Source organism: Medicago sativa, chromosome 4 (assembly GCF_051527215.1).
Source record: "Medicago sativa cultivar Bolivia chromosome 4, Bolivia_mono, whole genome shotgun sequence".
Classification (NCBI taxonomy): Eukaryota; Viridiplantae; Streptophyta; class Magnoliopsida; order Fabales; family Fabaceae; genus Medicago; species Medicago sativa.
In genome coordinates this window covers 49954263-49978283 of record NC_140752.1, presented here as the reverse complement: position 1 = coordinate 49978283, position 24021 = coordinate 49954263, and positions in this window count along the sequence as shown.

Genomic DNA, 24021 nt, shown 5'->3' with positions numbered 1-24021 from the left:
AAAAATGGTTGTGATTGGTTTCATCAAGTCTTAACTTGTTTTGCTTTGAAAATGGATTTTCTTGAAAAGTGATGAAGCGAGACGAACTTTGTGATTCTCATGATTTCGTCGTATTTAGCCGGTGAAACGTATAGGTATACTCTACTGCACTTACATGTGGCGTAGAGGTATACTTAGTAGAGGCATTGGATCTTGTTACTTAGTTTTGGTTCAATTACTTCAATTATGGTAGAATTGTGGAATGTTAGACGAACTTTGTTGAAAATGGTTTTAAGAGTCGATTGCCTTATACATCCTTTATGCATAATTTGATATGATTGTAAGAAGATGTATGAATGGTTGTTAGGCGATGAATATGACGTTTCTTATCATGTGTTGTATTTTCTCCTTTACTTGGATTGTAAGGAATTGTATGGAGTTGTTAAACTATATGAAATAGTTGAATGTTGATTATAGCCGTTGAATTGTTGTGAACATATACATGGTGGATTGAGTCATATGTTCATGCATCATATGTCGTGTCAGATGTTATATCCATATTTCCGTTGACTATAGCCATTGATAATGATGTTTTTGTTGCATCATGGGTGACGACCTTGAGGAGATTTGGTACCACATGCATGTATGCGTCGAGTATAGATGCATATCACATTGGCATGAGTCTTGATTGTTGCCGTTGTATGAAGAATGATGATGATAAGTGTGTGATGAATACATATACTTGTGATAATTGGAATTGTTTTGTGAATGTGTATATGGAAGTTAATTGCTCATGTTGATTAGTGAAGGATTGAATTGATTTATGTCAAATTGTTTATAAATTGATTATGATTGATGTAAAGCTAACCTCCAGTGGTTTTGACTGCCTACCTGTCTGTATGGATGGATAGACGCTATGCAGGAGTAGTTCGCTTTTGGTGAGTACTTTGATAGCGGGAGCTAATCTTCGTTATCGTTTTGGAGTTGTAGGTTTAGGCTCTGATTAGGTTGTCAGTGTTTTTATGCTGTTGTTGGATTTTATTTTATTATTGAGATTTACCCACTTGTCGGGACTTGGAGGATTTTTATGATGATGTGTATTGATCATGGCATGTATATTTAGGAGATGTATGATTTGTATCCGCTGCGACTGATGAGATATTTTTATACATGCATGTTGTTTTGGATTTTGCTGAGACGTAGCGTCTATTTCTTGAATATATGCTTTATTCGTTTTATCGCTTTAATAGAAATAAGGCGTTACAAGTTGGTATCAGAGCCTGGTTAGTCTTGTCCGGACTAGCATCAGTTGAATTTTCCTGTTAGTATACGAATGGTAATGAGTTACCTTCGATACTTATCTTGTTGTGCTTTTGTTCTTATCGGTTGGTTGGTTTTGTGTTGTCGTGAGATGGATGGTGGTAGAGATGATGAGGCAATTGCACATGCTTTAGCTTCGATGGCCCAGGTGTTGGCTCAGGCTAACGAGTAGGCGGCGGTTGGTCATCGTGATCCTGTAGAAGCTGAGCAGCAGTGGCTCGATCGTTTCTTGTGAAACAGTCCGCCAACGTTCAAGGGTAGGTATGACCCGAAAGGAGCTCAGACATGGGTGCAAGTCATGGAGACGTTCTTTCGTGCTATGGTGACTAGTGAGGATTGGAAGTTCAGATTGGCTACTCACATGCTTGCTGAGGAGGCTGAGTATTGGTGGACGAATGCTAAGGGAAGGCTTGAGGCTAGTGGAGAAGTTGTGACTTGGGCTAGGTTCAAGAGTGAGTTTTTGAGGAAGTATTTTCCTGAGGATTTGAGGACCAAGAAGGAAGTGGAATTCTTGAACTTGAAGCAAGAGAATCGTTCAGTGGCAGAGTATGCGGCTAAATTCGAAGAGCTTTCGAGGTTACGTTCGTACATCAATGTTGAGGATGTGATGGTTTCTAAGTGTGTGAAGTTTGAAAGTGGATTGAGGCCGGATATCTATCAGTATATGGGTATTCAGGAGATCCGAGACTTTGATACTTTGGTGCACAAGTGTCGTATGTTCGATGATGCCGGAAGGGTCAAGGTGAACCATTATAAGGCGATGAATGAGAAGAAGGGAAAAGGCCATGGATCTGGGAAGTCATACAACAAGGACAAGGGAAAGAAGAAAGAGTTTGGTGGAGGCTCTAAGTCGAATGTTGCTGAGGTGAGGTGCTACAAGTGTGGAATCTTGGGTCATTACCCTAGTGATTGCAAGAAGGGAGAGAGTTGCTACAAGTGTGGGAAAGCAGGTCACAAGGCGTTTGAGTGCAAGATGGATATTACTTGTTTCAATTGTGGTGAAAAGGGTCATCTCAGTACTAAGTGTACCAATCCGAAGAAGGCGGCGGGGAAGGTGTTTGCATTGAATGCGGAAGAGGTGGAGCATCCGGATAATCTCATCCGAGGTATGTGTTTTATCAATAGTACTCCTTTGATTGCAATTATTGATACTAGTGCTACTCATTCTTTTATCTCGGTTAGTTGTGTTGAGCGTTTGAACTTGGTTTTGACTCCGTTGTCGCGAGGGATGGTCATTGACATCCCGGCTAGTGGTTCGGTGAGTACTTCCTTAGTGTGTGCTAAGTGTCCTGTTAATTTTGGTAACGTTGATTTTGAGTTGGACCTTGTGTGTCTTCCGTTGAAGCATATGGACGTGATTTTTCGTATGGACTGGATGTTGACTTTTGGTGTTAACATTAATTGTTTGACTAAGAGTATAACATTTTCTAAGCCGGTAGCTGAGATGGGTGAGAAGTTCTTGACCGCGGAGCAAGTGAAGAAGTCTTTGGACGGTGAAGCTAGTGTATTCATGATGTTTGCATCCTTGAAGAAAATTAGTGAGAAAGGAATTGGTGATTTGCCGGTAATGTAAGAGTTTCCATAAGTTTTTCCGAACGACATTACCGAATTGCCACCAGAGAGGGAAGTTGAGTTTGCAATTGATTTGGTACCAGGAACGAGTCCTATTTCGATTGTGTCGTATCGGATGTCTGCATCAGAGTTAGGTGAATTGAAGCAGCAATTGGAAGAGTTGCTCGAGAAGCAATTTATCAGGCCGAGTGTTTCTCCATGGGGTGCTCCTATGTTGTTGGTTAAGAAGAAGGATGGAAGCTTGAGGTTGTGTGTGGATTATCGGCAGTTGAACAAGGTGACGATTAAGAATCAGTATCCGTTTTCGAGGATAGATGATTTGATGGATCAGTTAGTTGGTGCGGAAGTGTTCAACAAGATTGATTTGAGATTAGGATATCATCAGATTAGATTAAAGGCGGAAGATATATCCAAAAATGCGTTCCGAACAAGGTATGGACACTATGAGTATTCTGTGATGCCATTTGGAGTATCTAATGCCCCAGGTGTCTTCATGGAATATATGAATAGGATATTTCATCCTTTTCTGGACCGTTTATTGGTGGTGTTTATAGATGATATTTTGGTGTATTCAAAGTCAGAATAAGAGCATGTCAAGCATTTGAGGATTGTGTTGGGTGTCTTGAAGGAGAATGAGTTGTTTGCTAACTTGTCAAAGTGTGAGTTTTGGTTGCGGGAAGTGAGTTTCCTTGGTCATGTGATTTCTGAAGGTGGTTTTGTCGTGGATCCGTCGAAGGTTGATGCAGTGTTGCAGTGGGAGTCACCTAAGTCTGTTTTTGAAGTTAGAAGCTTTCTTGGATTGGCAGGTTATAATCGGAGGTTTATTGAGGGATTCTCCAAGTTGGCGTTCCATTGACGTAGTTGACTCGGAAAGGACAAGCTTATGTTTGGGATGCTAAGTGTGAGAAGAGTTTCCAAGAGTTGAAGAAGAGGTTGACTTCAGCCCTAGTGTTGATTTTGTCGAATCCAAAGGAATCGTTTGTTGTGTATGGTGATGCTTCTAAGATGGGTCTTGGTGGTGTGCGTGTGCAGAATCGTCAGGTTGTGGCTTATGCGTCGAGGCAGTTGAAGGTGCATGAGAAGAATTATCCGACTCATGATTTGGAATTAGCGGTCGTTGTGTATGTGTTGAAGATTAGGAGGCATTATCTGTATGGTTCTAAGTTTCAAGTGTTCAGTGACCATAAGAGTTTGAAGTACCTGTTTGATCAGAAGGAATTGAATATGAGGAAGGGAAGATGTTTGGAGTATCTTAAGGATTTCGATTTTCAGCTGAGTTATCATCCTGGAAAGGCGAATGTGGTGGCAGATGTTTTGAGTTGGAAGTCGTTGCATATGTCTGCTTTGATGGTTAAAGAGTTAGAGTTGATTGAGCAGTTTCGAGATTAGAGTTTGGTTAGTGAATTGACACCGAAGAGTGTGAAGTTGGGAATGTTGAAGCTGACGAGTAATATTTTGGAAGAGATCAAGAATGGACAGAAGGAAGATTTGGAACTTGTAGATCGTGTGGTGTTGGTTAACCAAGGTAAGGGTGGAGACTTTAGATTGGGTGAGAACGGTGTTTTGATGTTTCGTGATCGTGTTTGTGTGATGTTCTTGAGCTTAAGAGACGGATTTTGGAAGAAGGTCACAGGAGTAGTCTAAGTATTCATCCATGAGCGACTAAGATGTATCAGGATTTGAAGAGGTTGTTTTGGTGGGCTGGAATGAAGAAGGAGATTGCAGAGTTTGTGTATGCTTGTTTGGTTTGTCATAAGTCTGAGATTGAACATCAGAAACCGTCGGGTTTGATGTAAATGATGTTTGTGCTAGAGTGGAAGTGGGATAGTATCTCTATGGATTTCGTCGAAGCGTTGACGAAGACTGTGAAGATTTTTGATTCGATTTGGGTAATTGTTGATCGGTTGACGAAGTCGGCACATTTTGTTCCTATCAAGACCGGTATGTCTGTGACGAAGTTGGCTGAGATCTACATTGAGCAGATTGTTAGATTGCATGGTATTCCTTCTAGTATTGTGTCGGATCGGGAACCGAAGTTTACTTCTAAGTTTTGGGAGAGCTTGCAGGCTGCTTTGGGGACTAAGTTCAGGTTGAGTTCTGCTTATCATCCCCAGACTGATGGTCAAACGGAGAGGACTATTCAGAGTTTGGAATATTTGTTGAGAGCTTGTGTGTTGGAGCAAGGTGTCAGTTGGGTCGAATGTTCACCGTTGATTGAGTTTACATACAACAACAGTTTTCATTCTAGTATCGGAATGGCACCATTTGAGGCTTTGTATGGTCGGAGGTGTAGGACGCTGCTGTGTTGGTATGAGTCAGGTGAAAGTGCTTTGTTAGGACCGGAGGTTGTGCAAGAGACTACGAAAAAGGTTAAGATGATTCAAGAGAAGATGAGAGCGTCTCAGAGTAGGCAGAAGAGTTACCATGATAAGAGGAGGAAGGACATTGAGTTTCAGGTAGGTGATCATATGTTTTTGAGAGTGAATCCTGTAACCGGTGTTGGTCGTGCTTTGAAGTGTCAGAAGTTGACTCCTCGATTTGTTGGACCGTTTGAGGTTGTTGAGAAGGTTGGGGTTGTAACGTATCAAATTGCGTTACTACCATCTTTGTCGAATCTTCACGATGTGTTTCATGTGTCTCAGTTGTGAAGTATGTGTATGATGTGTCTCATGTGATTCAAGTGGATGATTTGGAAGTAAGATATAATTTGACCGTTGAGTGATTTGGGTTGGACCAACTGGTAAGAGTGCCACTTGGGAATCGGAGAATAGGATGAAGGTTTCGTATCCGGAGTTGTTTCCGTCAGATAATTTTCGAGGGCGAAAATTCTTTTTAATGGGGGAGAGTTGTAACAGCCTAATGGTGCATAATTGTTTCAATATGTTGCTTTTGCAGGAAATAAGCTGATTCATCCAATCATATCTTTTTTGTATGTGAGGTGACTTCCTGCTTATGGAACTGGCTTTGCAACGGTACTGATATCCCTTTAGACCAAACTAGCTGCATGAATATGATTATGGGAATTCTTAGTAGAGGAAGTAAGCTGGTGCAACAAGTCATGAATTTTGCCATCATCCATACTATCTGGACAATTTGGATAGAGAGAAATTAGAGATGTTTTCAGAACAAACATCTCTCCATGGCATCCCTTTTCAACAGTATATTGGCAGAGGTTAAGCTAAGTTACAATCAGGTTTTGACCAAAGGAAATTCTGATATGCATGATTATAAAGTTGCTAAACTGTTCAACATCCGTCTTAAAACTAAGTCTGTCTCTGTCAGACAAGAGGTGCACTGGTGCCCCCCAGCCACTGTTATGATTAAATTCAATTGTGATGGCTCATCTATAGGGTCTCAACCTTGTGGTGCTATTGGCATTGTCATTAGAGATTCTAGTCATGCCTTTCTTGGTGCAATATCTAGCAACATTGGTTATGCCACAGCTCTGGAGGCTGAGTTTGCTGCTTGCCTTCTTGCAATTGAGAAAGCTATGGAGATGCAGCTAACCCATATCTGTCTGGAAACTGACTCTACTAGAGTGGTTAATGCCTTTAACAAGAATGTTGGGGTCCCTTGGCAAATGAGAGCAAGGTGGCACAATTGTTTAAAATTCTTCAAAAGCATTCAAATTTCTTGTGAGCATGTGCTTAGAGAGGGGAATCAGGTTGCTGATGCTTTAGCAAAGAATGCCCAGGGTCTGCCCATGTTTTCTTCACAGTGGTGGCCTGCACTGTAACAGCCCGATTTTTTGCTAGATTTAATTTAATTGTTTTTATATGTGTTTATATGTGTTCTTATGTGATTGATTGCCTCTGTGTGTATTTTTGGTCGGGAGTTGTAGAATTCGGTGTTAGAAGGATATTTTAGTCATTTTTGACTCCGGGGTATTTTGGTCATTTTGTGAGTAGGGGTAATTTAGTAGTTTTGATGAGGGTTATTTTTAGTGCTTAGTGAGAGCCGTTATTATTTTACTAACTACTAGGGGGTTGTAGTGAATTATTTTATAACAGGTAAGTGACCGTCATTATTATATTTTACCGTTAAGTGGATATAAACATTTTGAATTATATTAGTAAATGGGTTAGGCCCATTAAGGTATTGTGAGTTGAGCCCAATTATGTAGAGCCTATATAAACTCTAGTCTTTAGAGAAAATAGGGTTTCATATCATTTTACACATTTTGAGAAGAGGTATAGAGAGAAAGAGCAAGAGAAGATAAGGGTTTGAAGAGCAAAGCTAGAGAGAGCTAGAGGAAGGTAGAGGATTCAAGGATTGGAGCTAAAGTGAAGCCTTAGCTTGAGTTTGTGGAGAATTAAGGTAAGGGGGTTAGAATTCAATCATAATTAATAGTTGTAGCTTATTTCCTAATCTTTTGCTTAAGTGCTTAATTGAATAAGTGGTTGATTTGAATTTGGTTGTAGAAATTCGTGCTTAATTGTGATGATATGATTATGTACATGAATTGAATGATAATTGTGTTGTTGTTGTTGAATTTGTATGTTAAAATGGGTATATGTGAACATGATGAGTTTTTGTGTGAAATTGATGAAGAATCATGTTGTGGTTGTTAGATTGTGGATGATTTCATGATTAGATGATGATGTTGTTGTTGTTAGATGAGTTGTTGATGAATTGATGCATTGGGTATCATGATTTGGTGAATGGTGATGAGATTTGTTGTTGTTGTTGAAAGTTGTGAGAGTTTTGGTGAATTGATGATTTTTGTTGAATTGAATTTGTAATCTCAAAACTTATGCATGTTTAAGTGTTTTGAAATGTATATGACCTGTAAACATCTTTTGGATTGAGTTTTGGGGTTTGGAATGATCAAAATTAGGATTTTGGGGTGAAAAGGGTTGAAACCCGTAATATTTTTCCGCAGAACTATGACTGTTCGCTTCAGCGAACGCTAAGCGAACCATTATAGTAGCTTCTGGAACTTGTTCGCTTAAGTAAACCAGGCCTTCGCTTAAGCGAACCTGCCCAGTTTCAGCAACCTTTGATTTTTGTTTCGGGCACTTGGGGACCAATTCGGGCTTTCTAAAATGTTTCTTTTAACTTGTTTAATCTCTGTTTATACACTTAAACCTACTGGAACATCGTTTGAATCGAATTGGACTTGATTTTGTGAATTGAACTTAACTTTTGTATACTGATTATATGGTTTCTAAAAATGGTTGTCATTGGTTTCGTCAAGTCTTAACTTGTTTTGCTTTGAAAATGGATTTTCTTGAAAAGTGATAAAGAGAGACGAACTTTCTGATTCTCATGATTTCGTCGTATTTAGCCGGTGAAACGTAAAGGTATACTCTACTGCACTTACATGTAGCCTAGAGGTATACTTAGTTGAGGCATTGGATCTTGTTACTTGGTTTTGGTTCAATTACTTCAATTATGGTAAAATTGTGGAATGATAAACGAACGTTGTTGAAAATGGTTTTAAGAGCCGATTGCCATATAAATCCATTATGCATAATTTGATATGACTGTAAGAAGATTTATGAATGGTTGTTAGGTGATGAATATGATGTTTGTCATCATTTGTTGTATTTTCTCCTTTACTTGGATTGTAAAGAATTGTATGGAGTTGTTAAACTATATGACATAGTTGAATGTTGATTATAGCTGTTGATTATAGCCGTTGAATTGTTGTGAACATATACAGGTTGGATTGAGTCATATGTTCATGCATCATATGTCGTTTCGGATGTTATATCCATATTGCCGTTGACTATGGCCGTTGATAATGATGTTTTTGTTGCATCATAGGTGACGACCTTGAGGAGATTTGGTACCACATGCATGTATGCGTCGAGTATAGGTGCATATCACATTGGCACGAGTCTTGATTGTTGTCGTTGTATGAAGAATGATGATGATAAGTGTGTGAAGAATACATATACTTGTGATAATTGGAATTGTTTTGTGAATGTGTATATGGAAGTTAATTGCTCATGTTGATTAGTGAAGGATTGAATTGATTTATGTCAAATTGTTTATAAATTGATTATGATTGATGTAAAGCTAACCTCCAGTGGTTTTAACCGCCTACCTGTCTGTATGGATGGGTAGACGCTGTGCAGGAGTAGTTCCCTTTTGGTGAGTGCTTGGATAGCGGGAGCTAATCTCCGTTATCGTTTTGGAATCGTAGGTTTAGGCTCTGATTAGGTTGTCGGTGTCTTTATGATGTTGTTGGATTTTATTTTATTATTGAGATTTACCCACTTGTTGGGATTGGAGGATTTTTATGATGATGTGTCTTGATCATGGCATGTATATTTAGGAGATGTATGATTTGTATCCGCTGCAACTGATGATATATTTTTATACATGCATGTTGTTTTGGATTTTGTTGAGACGTAGCATCTATTTCTTGAATCTATGCTTTATTCGCATGTTTTATCGCTTTAATAGAAATAGGGCGTTACATGCACCACCTTCTTTCATCCTTCCTCTCCTTTATAGGGATAGTGTAGGGTTAGCTTACTCTAGAGTTTATTCTGATTGATTCTGGCCTCCCTTTGTTTTGAGGTGTTTTGTTTTGTTTGTTTGGACTGGTTGATGTTAGTGGTTCAGGCAGCACCTGACTCTTTTAATTCATTTCTAGCTTTATGAAAAGAAAAAAAAAAGCTAAATATTCAAATGGATCTTTACACAGGTAATCAACTAAGTCTCATCACAACTGGTGGAAGTTCTCCGTTGCTCTCACATGGCCCTGAATTAAATGGCAATGACCTATCACTTGATCCTGCAAAACATGTTACTTGTATTGAAGCAGTGACCATTAATCAAGGAGAAATGCAACAATCTCAGGAAAAGAAACGTGCCAACGATGTAGTCATGTTGCGAAACAACAAGTTTCCTAAGACCAACAACTAGCTATTCATATCTTTTAAATAAGGGTAGTGTTAACTTGTGCCCTTAGGGCACATGTTAAGAAACCAAAAAGAAGAAAGATTATCTAAAATTTTGTGCATTTAAATGATTAAAAAGTTAAATATTGAATGCAATGCACAAATTCCAATAATTTTTTTTCTATATTTGAATCATTAACTTGTGCCTTGAGGGCACAAGTTAACATTTCCCTTTAAATAAACCCTCGCCTAAGGGAAGACTTTGTGGGATTTGATTCCCAAGTTTTTTAGATTTCATTGAATTTTGCTTGGGTTCAGTTCATGTCCACCATCGCCTTTTAATTTTTTTTCCTTTCTCTTTTCGAATTATATTTGAATTTGAGTTTAAAAACATATTTTTCAAAAACATTCTTTCCTAAATATAAAAATGAGTACATAGCTCAACGTTCTTTTTCATGTTGTCAGTGTAACCAAAAAAAAAAAAAAAACTAACTTTTAGTTACTGATGGGTTTATATTCGCTTCTCCCTTGTGCCTTGCAAGTAATTTAAAATTCTTTTACCGACTCCAAACAAAGTTTATCTTAAAATTCTTTTACCGACTCCAAATTTTTTGTTTTGTTTTTTTTTTCTTTTTTAAGATTTTCACTATAATCACACAAGATTACTATTTGCTCAAACACATAAGTAAGAGTCTTCCTTTTTTCAATCACATATAGAGACATATACGATCAGAGATGTAAGAAATTTAAGTTCATATGACTTCTGGTACTTAACAAATTTTAAAATATAAAAGTTTGTAAAAATTTCTCTAAGTGTGTTTGCGCTATTTAATTTTAAAGAGTAAAGGTACTTGTAAGATGATAGTAGTCTTGTTGTTTTTCTTAAACTACTCAGGTCCTTATATAGCAAAAGTTTTGAGAGCTATTGTTGAAGAGTGCCAACACATCAAATGCGTCATTTTGAAGCTTCATCAAAGACGTTGAATCTTTTCCTCAAAATTTCGAATAGAATGATTTGTGGTCCTGCATACTCAAACACACATTAGGGTATCTAATTATTCTTTTCATACTTTGTTATATCATCAAAACTTCAGAGACATTGTACAAAACCCATTTTAATTCAATGAAAATGTGAAATCTATTTAAAATAATAACACTAGTACAATAGAAATCTAAATTAAAAATTAAAAATAGTTAAATCATATTTAAATAGGAACGGCACTACAATAATAACAACATTTGATATTAGTAAAGGTTTATTATAAATACTAAAATAGTTAAATCATAAAAGGGAATTATTACCATAAAAGAAAATTGTTTTTGCTTTATTATAAATTAATTACACAATTTCAATGCATTAACTACTATATAATTTCGTTTTTCATACCCTTAACCAGTGCCCCGGGGGCACCGGTTAGCATTTCCCTTATAAATATATGAGGTGTGATCTACACAAGACATACAAGTTACACAGATTTACAACTAAAACTTTACTTGGTATATGTTTCAAGGGTTTCCTTTTCTTTGTGTTGCTTTCCAATGTGCTACACCACCAGTGAGCTCCTTCAACAAGTTCAAAGTTGTGCCTTCACCAGCTAGTCTCTTCTCAAAGTGACCCACCATCATCCACCACCACCAAACGTCGTGAAATATTCCGACGACCACCGTGAGCATTTTATTGCCACCATACGTGCCACCTCAACCACTACGCGTGATAGTGCGTATGATATGTTCCGAAAACCGTTTTTTCAACTAAGGCCATCGCAGTACCCTCTTTGTCCACCTACGAGGTGTTTTTCATAATCTTCTGATTTTCCAACAACTTTCTCCTTTGTCTTCATGTAGAACATAATGTCCAGTACCGAAGCAAGTGTTGTATGTTCAGTCTTCAATTTCACTACAATATTGGTTGCCTTGCCTATGTTGCTCGGTTTGGTAATCATGCTACCTTTGTTACTTAGCCTTCTTCACTTGGACCATGGATCCTTGCTTGACTCAGGCACCTCTGATCACATGTCTGGTAACAAATTATTTTTCTCCCATCTCACTTATAAGGACACACTCCCTAATGTTACTTTGGAAAATGGATTACATGCCAAATGTGAAAGCATTGGCCAAACAAGTCCCCTACCAACACTTACTTTCGATTCTGTGTTTTACGTTCCTGGTTGTCCATTTAATCTATTATTCATAAGTAAACTCACTCATACACTACCCTATTATATCACCTTTGCTAAAAATCGTGTTTTGGTGCAGGATCAGAATACTGGGAGGACAATTGGAGTAGGGCATGAGTCTAAAGGCTTGTATTACCTTTCGACAACCACAACACCTATTGCATGTATAGTTGTTGAGTCTCCACTTGTTGTTCCTCAATGTCTATGAAATCCTAGCCTTCAAAAGTTTCATCTTATGGTTCCAAGTCTCTAAAAAGTGTCAACCTTTAATTGTGAATCATGTCAGTTCGGAAAACATATCAGGAGTTTCTTTTCTGGTAGAGTTATTAAACGAGCTGCATCTCCTTTTGCATTAGTTCATTATGATATTTAGGGCCCTACTCCTGTTCTTTCATGTTTCTCTTATTAATACTTTGTTACTTTTATTGACGATTTTTCTCGATGCACCTGGATATTTTTGATGAAAAATCGTTCAGATGTTTTCTTAATCTTTCAAACCTTTTGATCAGAAATCAAAACACAATTTGGTACCCAAATTAAAATATTAAGAAGGGATAATGCTTGTGAGTATTTGTCTATACTTCTTTTCAATATTTTTTGTCCTCACAATGTATCCTCCATCAGACTTCATGTGCACACACTCCTCAACAAAACGGTGTTGCTGAAAGAAAGAACCGACACTAAGTTAAAACGGCTCGTACCATGCTCCTTCAAAATAATGCACGCCTTCGTTTTTGGGGAGATGTGATCCTCATAGCTTGCTACCTACTCAATCGGATGCCTTCCTCTATACTCAAAAACAAAGTACCATATTCCATTTTGTTCCCCCAACAACATCTTTATATACTACCACTCCGTGTCTTTGGGTGCACATGTTTTGTTCATGACCTTGCTCCAGGTAAAGATAAACTTGCTGCAAAATATCTCAAGTGTCTTTTCCTTGGCTACCAGAAAGGTTATCGATGCTATTCCCTAGATCTTCAGTGATACATTGTCTCTGCCGATGTCAGCTTCTTTGAAACTCGTTCATTATTTCCTTCTACTCGCACAGAGCTCAATAATTTTATTCCGTCAGAAACATTCTCTAGGTCATCACTCCTTTCATTGCAGCAACTCGTGTCCTTATCCCCGCACATGTCTCTTACACCCCACTTACTATACATGTCTACCAACGGAGGCCACATCCACCGCCTATTTCTTAATACTCTTCTCCTACTCCATTGGACTCTCGTACTCTGAATCTTACGTACATCTGAATTACCACTTGTACTTCGTAAAGGTATCAGGTTATCTCGAAATCCTAATCCTATTTATGCTTGTAATTTGGATTACTATCGATTATCTCCATCTTATTCTGCTTTTGTGGTTTCTTTGGATTCTATATATAGAATCAAAACTGCAGGTGATGCTATGTCTGACCCTGGATGGCAACAAGCTATGATTGATTAGATGGATTATTTGCACTCCAACGGTACTTGGGATTTGGTTATGTTGGAACAAAATGTGTTTAACATTGTCACCTTAAGTTTTGATGATAACTATGTACTAAAAGTTCAATTGGATATGCTAATATTTGTTCAAGTGTGCAGGACCATAAACTAAAATTTATAAGTCTTAAAACAAGGTATTGGTTCTAGAAGAACAATTGAGAGCAAAAGAATTTACAAGAGAAGCTTTGTTGCAAGTCAGAGTCTGAAGACACCGGAGTCTGAAGACCCTGTCAGAGTCTGAAGACCTTCAAAGTCTGAAGTGAAAAACCTGAAGTTAGTTTTATTGGTTAATTGAGGACACAAGTGTGCAAAAGGTGTAACACCCTACTTCTATTAAGCGGTAAAACGCGCGAATATACAAATATATTCTAGAAATAGATGCTACATCTTCCAAATTAAAACATACATGCAAAAAGATCATGTTACATCACATAGCAGCGGAACATATATATAATCCATAACAACTACAAATCTCAGAATAGAGATACAAAAATAACATCCTCCAATCTCAGATACAATGATATCTCAAATCTCAACATAATAATGTCTCAACACCAAAACTACATGATCAAATAGAAATCCAACATGCAAGAACTACCCTAGATCAGAGTCCTAATCTAGACACTTGCACATAAAAAGAGGAACTCCGCTCCTCGGCAACATCAACACAAGCCTAAGCATCCTGCACTCCATCTACCCGTCCATACAGAAAGGTAGGTGGTAAACCACTGAGGGTTAGCATTACATCATCATAATCCAGTTAAAATTAACAAGAAACTTTGAGAATGAAAGATACATTTAAGAACGATGGATGACAAACTATACACGTACTCACAAGTATTCTTAACATTCACATCATTCAATATCATCATCTCAAGTTCATATCCACAAGTGTATCATACACACATCACAAAATCAACCATCTTAATCAACAATTAACAAATTCAATCATCATTCACAACTCAAATGCATTTCAATTCACCAACAAGTATGCAATGGCTCTAGACTCATCTAGATGCATGTGGTACCAAAACACCTCAAGGTCGTCACCCATGATGCAACAAAAACATCATTATCAACGGCTATAGTCAACGGCAATATGGATATAACATCTGACACGACATATGATGCATGAACATATGACTCAATTCACTATGCATATGTTCACAACAATTCAACGGCTATAATCAACGGCTATAATCATCATTCAACTATATCATATAGTTTCATATCTCCACATAGTTCCTTACATTCCAAATAAAAGAACAATTACAACATATGATCACAAACATCATATTCGTCACCTAACAACCATTCATATATCATCTCATAATCATATCAATCTAATCATAAAGGGTTCATAAGCAATTGGCCCTCAATGATCATTTTCAATCAAGTTCGTCTCAAAAATCACAATATTGAAAATAATTGATTCATTTAACCAAAACCAAGTAAACGAGTTCCAATGCCTCAACTAGGCATACCACTAGGCCACATATGAATGCACTAGAGGATACCTTGGCGTTTCACCGGCCAAATGCGACGAATTCATGAAAATCACAAAGTTCGTCTCAATTATCATTTTTCAAAGAATTTCCCAATTTCTAAGTAAAACAAGTAGGTTCACTACATCACAGTTTAACCACCTTAGTTGAACTCATAACAATCAAGTTTCAAAGATTAAAAACATTCCGCGAGGATTGGGTCGACTTAGAACTAGTTATGCGGGATTTTTTCGACAAAACTTTTCAAGAGTATTTTCCACATAACTTGAAAACCAAGAATCATATTCAAGTCAAACCAACACCCTTAGAAAGCTTAAAATATTATCTGCAATTTTCATGTTTGTACCAAAAACCAGTTCACGACAAAAATGAGGGAAAAAGATGCAAGAATGCGAAATAGGGGGTTCTGCCCTGTGCAATGAGCAACTGCGAGTAAATTCACTCGCCATTGCGAGTTGGCTCCAGGGAGCCCCTGTTGCTCGCATCCAACTCGCCATTGCGAGTGCGTTGCGAGTTATGACAGTAGTTTCGGGAAAAAGAGCCATTTTCACCCCAAAACCCCAATTTTGACTTCCCAATGCCCAAATTTGATCCCAAAGTTTGTTTAAACATTTCTAAACATGAAAAGACACTCAATTCCATATAAAATTTGCCCCAAAACATTCTCTTGACAAAAATCATCATTTGACCCATTTTTCATCAAAACTTCAAAAACCACACAAAGTCATAGCAAACTCAACAATTATGATTACCCAAGGTTTTAATCATCAACAACAACCTCTCTCAACAACAACAGCAACTAATCATCATGAATTCATCAACAATTCATCACAACAACACCTCATATCATCATTTTTGGATAAAATTGAAAAGCATACATATAACCACAATTTAAGCATGTAATTTCATCATCAAAAACTCAATTAACATTCAATTTACATACCCAAACATTGCATCAAAACGAATTTACAATCAATTAGGTTCAATTCATCAATTTCACAAAATAGGTAAAAAAGAAAAGTTAGGAATTATGGTTGAAACCTAACCCTCTTACCTCTAGCACAAAGAATCTCTAACCCAAGCTTCAATTTAGCTCCTAGATGATGAATCCCCTCTTGCCTCTAACCCTTGTTCTTGTTCTTCCCTCTAGCCTCTAACTCTTCTCTTCTCAAATGAAAAATGTTGGTGAAAAACCCTAACTCTTTACGAACATTTAGTTTATATAGGCTCACTTAATTGGGCTCATCTCACAAACCTTAATGGGCCTAACCCATTTCTATTCTAACCTCAAAAATGTTACTACTCACTTAACGGTAAAATATAACACTAACGGTCACTTATCGGTAAATAAAATAATTACTACACCCTCTAGTAACTTGGTAAAATAATACTCTACTAAGCACTCAAAATAACTTCCAGCAAAAAAATTACAAAATTACCCCTGCTCTCAAAATGATCAAAATGCCCCTAAGTCCAAAATGACAAAAATGCCCTCCTAATACCGAATTCTATGATTCCCAACCAAAAATACACACAGAGGCAATAATCACATAAGAGTACATATAACACACATAAATAAATAAATAAAATAAATCTGTCGAAAAAATCAGGCTGTTACAACTCTCCCCCACTAAAAAGAATTTTCGCCCTCGAAAATTACATGAAGGAAACAAATTCGGGTACGCAACCCTCATCCTACTCTCCGATTCCCAAGTGGCACTCTCACTAGTCGGTCCAACCCAAATCACTTTAACCAAAACGATCTCCTTGCCATGCAAACGCTTCACTTCATGATCCTCAATCCTAACTGGCCAAGTCTCAACGGTCAAATTATCCCTTACTTCCAAATCATCCACTTGAATCACATGAGACGCATCATACACATACTTCCGCAACTGAGACACATGAAACACATCATGAAGATACGACAAAGATTGCGGTAACGCAATCTGATACGCTACAACCCCAACCTTCTCAATAATCTCAAACGGTCCAACAAAACGGGGAGTCAACTTCCAACACTTCAAAGCACGACCGACACCGGTTACAGGATTCACTCTCAAAAACACATGATCACCAACCTGAAACTCAATGTCCTTCCTCCTCTTATCATGATAACTCTTGTGCCTACTCTGAGACGCTCTCATCATCTCTTGAATCATCTTAACCTTTTCCGTAGTTTCTTGCACAACTTCCGGTCCTAACAAAGCACTTTCACCTGACTCATACCAACACAACGGCGTCCTACACCTTCGACCATACAAAGCTTCAAATGGTGCCATACCGGTACTAGAATGAAAACTGTTGTTGTAAGTAAACTCTATCAATGGTAAACATGTTGGAACAAAATGTGTTTAACAATGAACCTTAAAGAGTTTTGATGATAACAAGGTATTAAAAATTGTAAATTGGACTAGCTAATATTTGTTCAAGTGTACAGGACCACAGTTAAAAAGTTACACCATTGTTTGGTTCTGAATGAGCAAATAAATAGCAAAAGAAAATGAAGCTTAGATGATTCTGAAGGCAAAGCGCTCCTGAAGTCAAGCTGCTCCTGAAGAAATAGCGCTCCTGAAGTAAAGCTGCTCCTAAAGAATAGTGCTTCTGAAGACAAGAGGTCCAGAAGCCACATCATCAGAAGCTGAAGAAGTTGCACCATCAGAAGCTGCAGAAGCTGCTTCATCAGAAGCTGCATCATCAGAAGCTGCCTCATCAGAAGTCATTTCACCAGAAGCTGAAGATCAACTGGATTTGCAAAACATTCAAAGATTGAAGAATCTACATTGCAAAAGCTGTCTATTGGTTTCGAAAACACAGCAGAAAATTAGTGGAACATTGCAACGGTCATTTCAAAAGGCATGTGCTTGCAATTTGGATGAAAGCGTTGACATTGTACTTTGTACGAATTGTACAACCACGTTCTCCACTACTCTGTTTTGTGTCCACGCTACAAGACAAGAAAACAGCTCCAGAATACGGTCTCGCCTGCATATATGTTCCTTTGGATAAGGAATGGATTTCAAATTGGTTCTCCATAGGACAACAACCAAACCAGGCAAAAGATCATTGGTGAAAGATCAAGCTTCAACAACGACTCTTTGGTGTGCTGGCAATTTCACAACGTCTCTTTCACACCTTTATTTAAAGGAGTGAAGACCTAAAGATTTGGTAATGCAAGAACGCTGAACGAAAGACTCATAACTTTTTTTTAAGTGCCAAATCTCTGCTGAAATTGTTCTGCATTCACTTAGAATTTCTGTGTCTAAAAGTCATATCTTAGAAATTCTTAAGTCCATTGAGTCTGTATCTGATTTGTATTGAGAGCACCTCTGATTGTATATCAAGTGTTCAACCTTAAACAATTTTCTGTGTAATTTTGTTTAGTTAGGAAGTCTCTTGCAGTTGTGCTTGAGCAGGAAGTCTCTTGATTGTGTTCTTGAGCAAAGGAAGTCTCTAGCTTGTGTGCTTGAGCAAAGGAAGTCTTTTGCTTGTGCGCTTGAGCATTTGTAATCAGATATTACTCATAGTGAAATCTCCTTGGAAGTGCAAGGGGGACTGGACTACTTCCGGATTGTGGAAGGAACCAGTATAATTGCTTTGTGTCGTTCTTCTTCTCTCTCTCTGTTTTATTCCGCTGCATTTAGATTCTGATTATCACTTCAGAAGCTGTCTCACTTAGCTTCTAATCAGTGTGTTCAGTTTTTAGGAGAAACGAAGAATTTTTCAAAACACAATTCAACCCCCCCCCCCCCTTCTTGTGTTTTTCTTACCTTCAATTGGTATCTAGAGCCCTGGTCTGTTGTGTAACACTTAACCGTGCAACAGTCAAAGATCTGAGAAAAACATGTCTACTCCTCCTCCTAATGGTTCTGATGATACTAGCTATAAACATGTTTCACATGATTATAGTGATAGTAAGAAATCCAGTGTTGGAAAGATTCCAAAATTCAATGGAGATGCTGAAGAGTTCTCTTGGTGGAAGACCAACTTTTACAGTTACATCATGAGCCTGGATGAAGAATTATGGGATATTCTGGAAGATGGTGTTGGTGATTTAGTCCTTGATGAAGAAGGAGCTGTTGTGGATAGAAAGAAACATACTCCAGAACTGAGGAAACTTTACAAGAAGCATCATATTATCAGAGGAGCCCTTGTCACTGCCATACCCAAAGCAGAATACATGAAGATGAGTAACAAATCCACTGCTAAAGCTATGTTTGCTTCTCTCTGTTCGAATTATGAAGGGAGCAAGAAGGTCAAAGAGGCAAAGGCTCTCCTGCTCGTACATCAGTATGAGTTATTCAAGATGAAGGATGATGAAACTATTGAGGAGATGTACTCAAGGTTTCAAACCTTAGTTTCTGGGCTACAGATTCTAAAGAAGAGCTATGTTGCCTCTGATCATGTAAGCAAGATACTCAGAAGCTTACCTGCCAGATGGAGACCAAAAGTGACTGCCATTGAGGAAGCTAAAGATTTAAACACTTTAAGTGTCGAAGATCTTGTTAGTTCTCTCAAAGTTCATGAGTTAAGTCTTAATGAACATGAGTCTACTAAGAAGAGTAAATCAATAGCTCTTCCATCCAAAGGCAAGTCATCAAAAGCTCTCAAAGTGGTTGAATCTGAAGAGGAAGAACAGTCAAATTCAGATTCTGAACCAGATGCTGCTGAAATGGCCATGCTCTCAAACAGACTTCAATATCTGGCCAAGAAGAACAGAAAGTTTCTCTCCAAAAGAGGTAACTCCAGAAGCTCAAAGAAAGAAGATCAGAAGGGATGCTTCAACTGTAAGAAGCCTGGACACTTCATTGCTGAATGCCCTGATCTTCAAAGAGAAAAGTCAAAGAGGTCTACATCCAAACCAAGCAAATTCAAGAAGCAGATCAAGCAGAGTTTAATGGCAACCTGGGATGATTTGGGTAGTGAATCTGGATCTGATAAAGGGGAAGCTGATGAAGATGCAAAGGTAGCTGTTGGGTTGGTAGCAACAGCAACTTCAGAAGCTGGATCAGATTCAGACTCAGAAGATGAAAATGAGGTATATTCCAAAATTCCCAGAGATGAACTTGTTGAGTCACTTAAAGAACTTCTTACACATTTTGAAGTAAGAACCAATGAGTTGAAGGATTTAAAAGAAAAATATGCTGATTTGGTACAATAGCAAAAATCAACTCTATTGGATCTGAAAGCTTCTGAACAAGGACTTAGGGGCTTTGACTTCATGTGTAAAACATATGAAGATCAGCTCAGGTTCTTATGTCAGAAGCTACAAGAAAAGTGTAATGAAAAACCTTTAAGTAACCATGAAATTGCTCTTGAAGATTTTATTATATCTGGCATTGACAGAAGCAGAGTAGCTTCTATGATTTATAGCATTTACAAGAACAATGGCAGAGGAATTGGTTTTCCAGAAGTAAAACTTGAGAAAACCAATCTAAAATCTTGTTGTGAATGCATCAAGGAAGGACTGAAAACCTTCTTTGTACCAGAAGGGGCTGAGTTAGAAACTGTTGTTCAATCAGAACCTGAAGCTTCTAGTTCTAAGGCTAAGATTACTTCAAAGCCAAAGAACTCTAAGTCAAAGGCTATGATCAAATCTGATTCCAAGACTTCAAAGGTTAGGATCCTGAAAAGATCAGAACCTATTCCTCAGAGTCTGGTGAAACCAAAATCTGGGGTTCTGAAGTCTAAGTTTCAGAAGAAGACAGTTACTGCTTCTGAAGTACCAAAACCTAAGGTGATGGTTAATCAGAAGCAACCCAACTCACAGCACAAGGTACAAGAAGTGAAGAGTAAAGCCTTAAGTACTAACCTTCCAGGACCCATAGAACAATGGGTACCTAAATCTAAAAATGTCAATGATGCAGGTATGTCTAAAAGCAGTGCCAAAGCAAAGATCATGGTACCTAGACAGCGGTTGCTCAAGACACATGACAGGAGACAAGTCCATGTTCCTCAGCCTAACAATGAAAGAGGGAGGAAATGTGAAATTTGGAGGCAACCAGTCAGGCAAGATCATAGGTACAGGAACTATTGGTAATTCCTCTACCTCAATTAATAATGTATGGTTGGTAGATGGTCTTGAACATAACATTTTGAGCATTAGTCAATTTTGTGATAATGGTTATGATGTGCTGTTTGAAAAACCCAACTGTACAGTAATCAACAAGGAAGACAAATCCATTGTGTTCAAAGGAAAGAGAGTTGACAATGTCTATAAAATCAATTTTTCTGAACTGGCTGATCAGAAGGTGATGTGCCTACTATCAGTGAATGATAAGAAATGGATGTGGCACAGAAGGTTGGGACATGCTAACTGGAGGTTAATCTCTAAGCTTAGTAAGTTACAACTTGTGAAAGGGCTACCAGACATTGACTATTATTCAGATGCACTCTGTGGTGCATGTCAGAGAGGGAAAATTGTGAAATCATCTTTTAAAACCAAAGACATTGTTTCAACCTCAAGACCTTTAGAATTACTCCATATTGATTTATTTGGACCAGTGAGTACTGCATCCTTATATGGTAGTAAATATGGATTAGTCATTGTTGATGATTACAGCAGATGGACTTGGGTGAAATTCATAAAGAGTAAAGATGTTGCGTGTGATGTATTCAGTAGCTTCTGCACTCAAATTCAATCTGAAAAAGAATCAAAAATTTTGAAAGTCAGAAGTGATCATGGTGGAGAATTTGAAAATGAGCCATTTGAAGCTTTTTGTGAAAAACATGGAATTTTCCATGAATTCTCTTCTCCTAGAACACCACAACAAAATGGGGTTGTAGAGAGAAAGAATAGAACTTTACAAGAGATGGCCAGAACCATGATTCATGAAAACAATTTACCAAAACATTTTTGGGCAGAAACAGTGAATACAGCATGCTATGTTCAAAACAGGATCTATATCAGACCTATTTTGGAGAAAATAGCATATGAACTCTTTAAAGGAAGAAAACCCAATATCTCTTACTTTCATCAATTTGGATGTACATGTTACATTCTGAACAACAAGCTCTACCTAAAGAAATTTGATGCCAAGGCCCAAAGAGGAATCTTTTTAGGTTACTCTGAAAGGTCAAAGGCATACAGAGTGTATAATTCAGAAACACTCTGTGTTGAAGAATCTATGCACGTTAAATTTGATGACAAGGAGCTTGAAGATAAAACTTCAAAGCAAGGTGAAAGTTTTGCAGAGATACAGGTTCCTGAAGCTACTCCAGAACCTGATCAGATAGCTGAGTCTGAAGATAGTCCAGAAGCTGAACCCACATCAGAAGCGCAAGATGAAGCTGCTTCTGATGAAGCACAAGATGGCTCACATCAAGAAGATCCTCCCAGAAACACATTCAAACACAAGTCTTCACATCCTGAAGAGCTAATCATTGGAAACAAAGATAGTCCAAGAAGAACTAGATCACATTTCAGACAAGTAGAGTCAATGATTGGACTAATCTCAATGATTGAACCAACAACAGTTGATGAAGCACTTTCAGATGATGGATGGATCCTAGCTATGCAAGAAGAGTTGAATCAATTTCAAAGAAATGATGTGTGGGATCTGGTACCCAAACCTCAGCACAAGAACATTATTGGAACAAAATGGGTATTCAGAAACAAGCTGAATGAGCAAGGTGAAGTAACAAGAAACAAAGCCAGGCTTGTTGCACAAGGGTATAGTCAACAAGAAGGCATTGATTACACTGAAACGTTTGCTCCAGTTGCAAGATTGGAAGCAATCAGGTTACTTCTTTCCTATGCAGTTAATCATGGCATAATATTATATCAAATGGATGTCAAGAGTGCATTTCTAAATGGTGTCATAGAAGAAGAAGTGTATGTCAAGCAACCTCCTGGATTTGAGGATATTAAATATCCTGACCATGTTTTTAAACTGAAGAAATCACTATATGGCTTGAAACAAGCTCCCAGAGCTTGGTATGATAGAAAAAGTAATTTCTTAATCAAGAATGATTTTAAAAGAGGACAGGTTGATACTACACTCTTCAGAAGGACCCTTGGGAAAGATATTCTTGTTGTGCAAATATATGTTGATGATATAATATTTGGTTCTACTAATGCATCTCTTTGCAAGGAATTTTCTGAGTTAATGCAGGATGAATTTGAAATGAGCATGATGGGAGAGCTGAAGTTCTTCCTTGGCATTCAAATCAATCAATGCAAAGATGGAGTCTATGTTCATCAATCAAAGTACACAAAGGAGCTTCTGAAGAAGTTCAAACTTGAAGATTGTAAAGTGATGAACACTCCAATGCACCCTACGTGCACCTTAAGCAAAGAAGATGAAGGAGCTAAAGTAGATCAGAAGCTGTATAGAGGTATGATTGGTTCTTTGTTATACCTCACTGCATCTAGGCCAGATATTTTGTTCAGTGTATGCTTGTGTGCAAGATTCCAATCAGATCCTAGAGAATCTCATATGACTGCTGTCAAGAGAATCTTCAGGTATTTGAAAGGAACAACTAATCTTGGACTCCTTTATAGGAAATCCTTAGATTATAAGCTAATTGGATTCTGTGATGGTGATTATGCTGGTGATAGGATTGAAAGAAAGTCAACCAGTGGCAATTGTCAATTTCTGGTTGATAATCTTATATCCTGGGCTAGCAAAAGACAAACAACTATTGCTATGTCTACAGCAGAAGCAGAATACATTTCAGCTGCAAGTTGTTGTACACAACTACTCTGGATGAAACATCAGTTGGAAGACTATCAGATAACTGCTAACAGTATTCCCATTTATTGTGATAATACTGCTGCTATTTGTTTGTCTAAAAATCCAATTTTGCATTCAAGAGCCAAGCACATTGAAATCAAACACCATTTTATCAGAGATTATGTTCAAAAAGGAATTTTAGATATACAATTCATTGATACTGAAAATCAATGGGCTGATATATTTACTAAGCCTTTAACTGTTGAAAGATTTGATTTTATAAAGAAAAATTTGAACATGCATTACGTCTCTGATTAGATGTTTGCTTGCTTCTGAATAGGATTTTAGGTTCTGAAGTTAGTTCAGAAGCAGTAGTCCATCAGAAGCTCTTTATTGAGGTTCTGAGGAAAACTCGCTTCTAATGATGACGTCAGCATCTGAGGTCCAGA